General features: G+C 36.6%; 1 non-coding gene across 1 annotated transcript; it reads right to left on the bottom strand.

Moving 5' to 3' along the window:
• Positions 1-1,824: 1,824 nt before the first annotated feature.
• TRNAE-CUC (transfer RNA glutamic acid (anticodon CUC)) lies at positions 1,825-1,896 on the bottom strand. The gene has a single exon. It is a non-coding gene; the product is annotated as a tRNA-Glu (tRNA).
• Between the last annotated feature and the right edge of the window lie 8,104 nt (positions 1,897-10,000).

The raw sequence follows: 10,000 nt of genomic DNA, 5'->3' as shown, positions 1-10,000 counted from the left end.
GCGGAGGTAGATATTATTTCCGTTCACCTAGGCAAAATGTACTCTTATGAAGTTTGTTGCTCGATTTTGAAAATATTAGTGGGGGAGGGGGATAGGAGGTTTTGGTGGAGAGGATTGGTGATGGTCCTCTATTGTAGGGTTAGTGTGAGTTTGTGAAGGGAGAGTCTCTATGTCGAGGCCACGGGGGACTCTTTTGATATGATCTTTGTGCAAGAATGGTCTCTGTAAGATCATGCAACCTGAGTACTTTGACTTTGTTCTTTGACTCATGTCCAATGATACGATAGGGTCCAGAGAATTTAGGGGAGATCTTCGAGGTAAGAGTGTAATTAAGGGTGTAAACAATGTTACCAAGTTCAAAGGTACAATCTCCTTAGTTAAATGAAGAGTATTGTAGACTGTTTTGAAAAGATTATTGAAATTTGTTACTTTGACCTTGACATAATCATTGAAATTGTAAATGGGAGGTAATTTTGAAAGAAGAAGGTCATATGGGAACCTTTTGTTCGAGCCAAAGAGGACAAAATGGGGTGATTTTGATATTGACCTGTTAATGGAACTACTCGCATTTATGAAAAGGTTGAAGCATGGGTATATGTTCATCCCAAAAAGGGTGAAGATCAGAAGCAAAGCGTCAAAGAACATATAATCTTTCTAATCCGGCGTTCAACTAAGCCATTTGAACTAGGGTGATAAGCAGTAATGTTGCATTTTTTTTTTATTTGAAAGTAATTACAAATGTGCGAAAGAATCTCATTGTTGAATTCAGACCCGTTGTCAGAAATCAGATTTTTGGGTGCAGTGAAGGGGCATATGAAATTGTCAATAAAGGTCTTTGCTACGTGTTGAACGAGAGAAAGAATACAGAATCGTGAAAAATGGTCGACACAGTAAATGTGTAAATGGTAACTTAAGAAGATCAACAATGACTGTCTCGAATAGTTTACAAGGGGTCGTGTAAGAATTGGAACATGACCGCTGATATGACCTATGTGAGTCGCACAAGAGTGACAAACATCAATGTGGCCGTGTATATCCTTCCTCATGGTTAACCAGAAGTAATGCAATCTGGCTTGTGTAACGCATGTGTAAGGGCAGGGAGACACGTAGCTGTGGCTGATAAAGCATGCTTATCAAGAAACGGATTCTGTCAGTAATGACTCATGAGGCTGGAGGGGAAGGGTGAATGTGATTATACGTTGTCATAGTACTCACCAACATTGGTTATCTCAGGCTTTAATGAATATTGTAGTACCCAAGCCGTGGCTCAATCAAACTTTAAATCTGGATGATGCCTAAAACCAGTTTCCTGAGTTCGGGCATAGGCGGCTGGGTGTGTGGGGGTGGGGGGCTACAAAGATATAAATAGTCTCAGTTGCAGTAAACTGTGACATGAGTATCTAATATTGCAAACAGATGTATAGTAAGACTGAGAATGAGAATTGTGTTCTTTTGGGGTATTTTGATCCCTGCCGTGCTGTAAGGAAGTGAGACATGGACTCACAAAGGTTCTTAAATGTGATTTCTGAACTAATCTGGATTTCTTATGGATATAAGGCCCCTTCAATGGATATTGCACGCTTTGGCCCCAAAGTAGATCAGAGAACTTTACTGGGCTATGTATGTTTTGCTTCCATGTTCTTTTAGAAATGATATGTTACCGTGTGCTCTTGTGGCCATTATACATGGCCCTCACCCGCAAGGCCTGGGTTCGATTCCCGGCACGGTTTTTTTTTTGTAATGGTCGTGGTTGCGGTGCATGAGCTACACATAATGTATAAAATATCACGGCCTCATTCTGGCAAATGACTCCGGCGTAAAACCTTCCCGTGCCGGGAATCGAACCCGGGCCTCGCGGGTGAGAGCCGCGTATCCTAGCCACTAGACCACACGGGATGTGACTTAAATATTTCCATAATATTATATTTAATTATATATATATATATATATATATATATATATATATATATATATATATATATATATATATATATATATATATATATATATAAATTATTAGGTAGATCATTGAACACCTGTGTGACTGGTCGTGGAATGGCGTGAGAGCTTTCTATCTACATGCCTGAGAAGAAAACTTTATCATCGTCGTATGATTCCAGCTATGATCTACGGATGTGAAACGTGGAAATCGACGATGGCAATGGAGACAAGGCTAAAAAGAGTAGAGAAGAATAGAATGAGCAGTGCTGAGAATAAGGCTAAAAGACAAGATTAACTCAAGATAGGTAGAACAGACTAGAATAAACCATACTACAGATGATATAAAATAACAAAGATAGATTTAGACAGAAAATTTAGCCAGATAGAATAATGGGAAATGAAACAAGTGTGTTACTGACTGGATACCCCGAAATGGTAATCGTGAAAGAGGGAGACCAGGCAGAAGGGGGAGAGATGAGGTAAAGAAGTTTGGAGGAGTAAATCTGTTTTCCTTTAAGATTCTAGAGAGAATTGACATCAAAAGTGACGAAATTTTCACATTGCATACGAATCAGACAAGAAATAATGGTCTCAATCTGTCAGGAAATACATTTAATTTGGAAGCGGGTAGAAACAACTTCGCCAACCTTGTAGTAAATGAATGGATGCAATAAACTTCCTGCAGAGGCAGTGCAATGTAGTACAGTTCGAACTTTAAGATTCATTTAGATAGAAACCTATGTAATATGCTGTAATGCCTGCCATCTATTATATTTTGTATTATTTATTCATTTATCATTACCATTTATCTATTATTATTTGTTTGTTTATTATCTATCATTATCTTTTTATTTATTTCATTTATCTATATACTTATTTATTAGTTTGTACAGTATATTAATTTATTTGTTTATTTTACTATCTATTTCTTTTTCGCATCCGACCTAGTTATGGAACAAAAGGTTTCCTGTAGACAAGCGCTTCCTTTGTAATCCCCTTTTTAGGTTGGCATAGTCGTGATTGGTTGACCGGTTGTGGTGAGGGTGTACCGAAGGTACTTTGTTGATCATCAAATTATGTCTGCAAAGTAAATAGGCGTAAATCACATTGTCTGAAGATCTTGTACCTCTGGATATCAATATCGATATGAAAAATTACGAACCGTCGATAACAGTTTCACCATTATTAGTTGTTAATAATAATTGATATCAATAACAATATCGTTAACAATAGTGACATCAATAATTGTTTTTATGCTTGATTCTGTTGATATGCAATTATTTCTTCGTTGCAAACGAGCTGTTCATGGGTAACAAGTACATCCCCCTTCTTTCTATGATCTTAGGGGGATTTTTTTCTTCGGACTGAGGAGCAGTATGCAAATGGGAAAAAATACAAAAGATGAAAAATAGCTCAAGTTACCCGTCCACAAAAAGGTAAAATAAATTAATAAATAAACATATAAATGAATTTATGAATAGACAAGTAAATAGATAAACGAATGTGCACAAATAAAAGACGAATAAGTAAATAAATAAATAAACAAATAAATAAACAAACAAACAGATATATGGATAAAGAAATACATACTACACATATACCATAGGCTTTTTCCCCTTTATAAGGGAGGTAGCCATAAAACAAAGGCATAAAAATCCACTCCCACCTATTCCATCCCCACATTCTCCACTCTCATTCACCCCCTTACCTCCCTTCCTCTTATTTTGGCTCCTCCTGGGTGACGGGTCATCCCTGCATCTCGCCCATTGTCCTGGTTCAGAAGCATTGTAGCAAGAGACAACACATCCACAGCAAGGCCGCTTTATTACAACGGCGAACACACTCTCCGTCCCTTCATGGAGAAAAAGAGAAGACTGGGAGAAATATCTTCGGGCTGCGTCATAAATATCATTCAAACATACTCCCATCGACCCCCCACCCACCCCCTTCCATACATCTCAACATCATCCATACGCAACCATTCGTCACTCATCCCTATCTTTTGTCTTCTCCCTTCCTTCCTCAGCAGACATTCCTCTCTTTCCCAATGCCCATTTTACCCCATCCATCCATCTCATCCTTGGTTGCCCCTTATGTTCACTTCTTCCATCGCTGCCTTCCACACCTCTTTTATTTATCTTTCTTCACTCATTCTTTCCATGTGTCCAAACCATCCCAATACTCTTTCATCAACCCTATCTCCCAACTCCCTTTCCACTCCCGCTCTCCTCCTCACCTCCTCGTTTCTCACTCTATCTAACCTAGTAAACCCTACCATACTTCTTAAGCATTTCATCTCAAACACATTGAAACACTCCTCTCCTCCCCTCTTATGTTCCATGTTTCTACCCCATACAGTGATGTCTGCACAGTCCCTCCTTCATATAATTTCTTGGCATCCATTCTCAAATGACCATTTCTCATTATACTTTTTAATCCCTCAAAGCATTTACTTACTTCTTTCAATCTACATTCTATCTCCACCTCCACTCCTCATTTTCCCGCCACATTCGCAACCAAGTATCTAAAGCTATCCACTTCCTCCAGTCTCTCTCCCTTAATACCCACTTCCAATTTGCTGCCACATTCTCTCCTTGTATATCTCATCACTTTTCTTTTACCCTCATTTATCTTCAACTTCCTTCTTTCGCACACCTTCCCAAACGCTGTCACTAACTTCCTCAATTCCTCCTCTGATCCTGCTACAAGCGAAGTGCCGTCAGCATAGAACAATTGGCTTATTTCTCATTTTTCTCCAGTTTCTTTAACTATCTCCAGTCCTCGACCCATTACCCTTGCGTTTTTCTCTCGCACTACCCTATCCATGTATAAATTGAACAACCAAGGCGACATAACATAACCCTGTTGAAGTCCCATCTTTTCCTCAGACCACTTACTCTCTCCATTTCCAATTCTAACACAGGCTCTACTATTCTCATAAAAACTCTTGACTGTTCTTAACAGTTTTCTTTCTATCCCATATATCTGCAATGCCTCCCACATTGCCTTTATGTCTACCTTCTCATAAGCCTTTTACAAATCTTTAAAGGCCCAAAAAACTCCTTTACCTTTTCCTAAAGCTTTCTCACATAGCTGTCTTACCATAAAAATCTGAGCCACGCAACCCCTACCTGTTCTAAACCCACATAGTTCCTCACCAATTACTCCCTGTGTTCCTCTCCTAATCCTCGCAATCAAAACCCTCACATAAGCCTTCCCAATTGATGAATGAGTAAGAAAATAGATAGATAAATAAGTAAGTAGATAAATAAATATATACATAGATAAATAAAGATGTAGATAAATGAATAAATGAAAAAGTAAACAAATAAATCAAAATATGAATAAACACACAAATAAACAAATGAATAAACTAATAAGTAAATGAGCAATAAGAAGCAAATAAATAAATAGATAAATGAATAAATCAATAGCTAAAACTGTTACTATAAGATATGTAAAAACTGTTTCCCAGTTTCGGTTGTTTTGAGTCAATTCGAGGCGTGGACGCGGTGGTGATGTTTGCACTGTGTGAATCTCTTTGGCTGCATTGTGGACAAGGTCCTCCAACATCGTGACCGGATCACGGGTTGACGAAGAATTGCTGTCAAGACTTACTTTCGCTCTTTAAGAACGAAATAAAGTGTACATATATTTATATATATATACATATATGTATATATATATACATTATATATATATATACATGTATATATATATATATATATATATATATATATATATATATATATGCTAATAAGAACACGGGTACGTGTGTTCACTTATGCAAAGTAGACCACTTGGAAAAAGGAAACTAACGAAGCAGAGCGCTTTCGTGTATTACATCTTCAGTGCAACAAGTACTTGTTGCACTGAAGATGTAATATACGAAAGCGCTCTGCTTCGTTAGTTTCCCTTTTCCAAGTGGTCTACTTTGCATATATATATATATATATATATATATATATATATATATATATATATATATATATATGTGTATATATGTAAGATGAATGCATAGACATCTTGAGGGACAACAAGCCTAATGGCTTGATAGCATCGTTGGATGCTACCAGTTTATTTTCAAACGCACCTGTGCTTAGGACTATTAACATCATCCTGAAATATGTTTATGAACATGCAGATTTCCCCCCTCCAACCATCCCAAGGCACATAATGGAAGAGATGCTGAAAATCTGCACTACTGAGGCCTTTTTTAAATGCCCGGAGGGAAAATTGTATGTCCAGCACGACGGGATAGCAATGGGCTCCCCCCTGGGGGCACTCTTTGCCCAAGCGTTCATGTCGGCAGTGGAAGATACATTCTTCCAAGATGACGTCGCCAGACCATCACTGTACTACAGATACATCGACGACGTCTTTGTTTGCACACAATCAGAAGCCCTTCTCGAGGAATTAAGACTGCGCCTCCTCCAGGAAGAATCCGGAATTAGCTTCACGACTGAACTGAACAAGAATAGCAAACTCCCTTTCCTAGATGTTTTAGTTGACTCTTCATCCGGGGAATTTGCCACGAGTGTGTACAGGAAACCTACCAACTCTGAAAAATGTTTGAACTATAAAAGTGAGTGCCCGACTAATTATAAGATCAGTGTTATCAGAGCGTATGTTAGCAGGGCTATCATAGTGTGTTCTTCTTGGCAGGCCTTACATACAGAATTGGAGCACATCCGCCAGATTCTTGTATATAATGGTTTTCCTAACTGTAAGTTTGATTCCATTTGTAATAAAATGATCTGTGACCACCTTTCCCCCCAAACATCCCCTAAGCCCCAATTCATTAACATCTACTATCATAACATCTTCACCAAGGCTTACAAAAAAGATGAGAAAATCATAAAAGATATCATCACTAAAAACTGCCACCCAGTCTCTAAAGAGAAGGAAATCCGGGTGGTTGTATTCTACTCCAACCCTAAAACTAGCTCATTGGTAATAAAAAACAACCTGAATAGTAATACTGAGACCATGTCTAGAACCAACATAGTGTATGAATTTAAATGCCTTACCGGGTACTGTAACCCGCAATTCTTCTTATATTGGTCATACTAGATGTAGTCTCAGCAGGAGAATAACCATGCACTTGCAAAACGGGGCTATTAAGCATCATCTGAAGAAATATCATAACCAAACAGCCACCCGTGAAAGCCTAGTTATGAACACCAGAATAATAGCAAGTAATAAGGATGCACATAAGCTTAAGCTTTTAGAGGCTATGTTTATAAGGGAATATAGCCCTATTATAAATATTCAAAGCAACATGATTTCTGCAATTAGCTTATTTAACAATGCACTCACTCGCGCAGGGAAGCCGCCTAGGCCTACGACCACACCCTATGTCAACATGCTTCCCCTCACCACCTCTTCCCACCCATACACCTTCCCCCCAACCGAATTCGCAACCCCCAAACACCCCCTCCCCGACATGACGGGTCACCAAACCACCAACCACTACCCTTCCCACCCTCCAAGCCGGCCAGGCGCGCATATATAAGTCCCCACCCGACGATTTTCTTCGTCATTTCTTTGAACATTTAATCTTTTAATTATTGTGCTCCCACGAACTATGTATCGGGATAGGATTTGATTTACTTTTGATGTAATCATGTCTATTTTCATGATTGTGAATTTTGTTAAGGTTAATACCCTTGTTCTTTGTTTCTGTATGTCGGTAATTTATATGTTACAGATTTTCCTGAAGATGTCTCCTTGAAGACGAAACGTTGAATAAATGGATCATTTTGGCAACCTGGTTTATGCCCATCCTCCTAATGGCCGAGTCCTTGTTAGAAAGCTTGAAAATACTCATAAGAAGATTAACAACCTCCTTAATGCTGTCGACTTTAATTACGCATGTCTACAAGAGAATCTGCTCCCTCGATATTCAAATATATATATATGTATATATAAATATATATATATATACATATATATATGTATATATTTATGTATATATATATATGTATATATATATATATATATATATATGTATATATATGTATATATATATGTATATATATATATATGTATATATATATATATATATGTATATATATATATATATATATATATATATATGTCTTGTTAAAGACCAATGCTAAGTCAGTTTCAACTATCTTCTTAGTTGTTTTTTCCATTCTTCTTATATGCTTCTTATAGTCCAGGGGTAGATTAAACACAAGTCTACCGAGATCCATGGTATATTGACACTAATTATATAAATACAATCGCAAGCTTTCGGTTGTTACATACAACCATCTTCAGGCAGATAAAATGACAGAAAAAGGTCCATGTCAATTATGCTAAGGGGTTACAGAATAACAAGGCTTTATGGTTCCAGTGAGGTGTAATTAGGAGAGGTTCGAGTCAGATCATAATGACTGCGGGGGTGGGAAGCCGGACGGTGAGGTGGAATTGGGAGAGGTTCGAGTCAGATTATAATGACTTGGGGGGGGGGGGAGCTGTTATATGTTATATGTCATATTGTCAAGGGAAATTTTATCTGCCTGAAGATGGTTGTATGTAACAACCGAAAGCTTGCGATTGTATTTATATAATTAGTGTCTATATACCATGGATCTCGGTAGACTTGTGTTTAATCTACCCCTGGACTATAAGAAACATATAAGAAGAATGGAAAAAACAACTAAGAAGATAGTTGAAACTGAATTAGCATTGGTCTTTAACAAGACATGTCTACAAGAAAATTTACTGCCAAATATATATATATATATATATTTATATATATATATATATCTATATATATATATATATATATATATATATATATATATATATATACATATATATATAGATATATATATATATGTATACATATGTATATATATATATATATGTATTATATATATATATATATACATATATATAAATATATATATGTATATATATATGTGTGTGTATATATGTATTTTTTGTGTATTAGTGTAGAGAAGATGGAGTGGCAACGGAAATGTTTGAGGCTTTGTGAGATTTTGGAATTAAAATTATGACAGAAATAGGCAATAAAGTCTATGGAACTGGAGAGTTAAGAGAACAAATGTGCCAGTCAATTTTCATATCTTTACCAAAATACATGGGACTTTAGAATGTAGTAAACTTAGAACAATTAGTACCATAAACCACTTAACAAAAATAATCTTAAGAGTCATTACTAACAGAATAAGGAACAAAATAAGGCCAGAAATAACTGATGAACAATATGGGTTTGTACCAGATAATGGAAGAAGAAAAGCAATTTTTGTTGTAAGAATACTAGCTGAAAATATGTTAGAGGTTCAAAAGAATCTATATTTCTGTTTCGTGGATTACGAAAAGGCATTTGACAAAGTAAGACACAATGAATTAATAGAGATTTTGAAGAAAATAGGAGTGCATGGGATGGATTTAAGGTTAATCGCAAATATCTTCTGGAAGCAGGAAGCAACAGTGAAGATAGGAGAACTGTCTGATTGGCAAAAGATTGAAAGAGGAGTGAGACAGGAATGTGTAATGCCGCCAGACCTGTTCAATTTATACAGTGAGGTAATCATGAGATATATTTACCGTCTAAAAGGAGTAACAATAGGAGGAAGAAATATCAATAAAATTGAATACGCAGACGATACTGTGTTACTCGCAGAATCGGAAGCTCAAATACAGGAATTAGTTACAGCACTAGTAGAAGCAAGTAGAAGCAGAGGTCTAACAGTGAATAAAAAGAAAACAGAAGTGATGGTAATGACGAAAAAACAAGAATGTCCAAGGGTAAGAATTCAAGTAGAGGGAAGAATATTGACACAAGTAATTCAATTACCTAGGAAGCATGTTAACTTAGGATGGGAAAAGCGACGAAGAAATAAAGAGAAGGATAGCCATAACGAAAAATAATTTCACCAAAATTAAGCACCTAGTAACTAACAATAGAATTAACATGAGAACAAGAAAAATATTTGTAAAATGTTACACTTGGTCTGGATTATTATGTGGATGTGAAACTTGGACAATTAGTAAACAAATGCGGGACAGGATAAAAGCAGTA

This window comes from Oratosquilla oratoria, chromosome 3, assembly GCF_046742065.1.
Source record: "Oratosquilla oratoria isolate Oo_2021 chromosome 3, ASM4674206v1, whole genome shotgun sequence".
Lineage (NCBI taxonomy): Eukaryota > Metazoa > Arthropoda > Malacostraca > Stomatopoda > Squillidae > Oratosquilla > Oratosquilla oratoria.
Note: the sequence above shows the minus strand (reverse complement) of the source record. Positions and strands in the feature narration are given on the sequence as shown.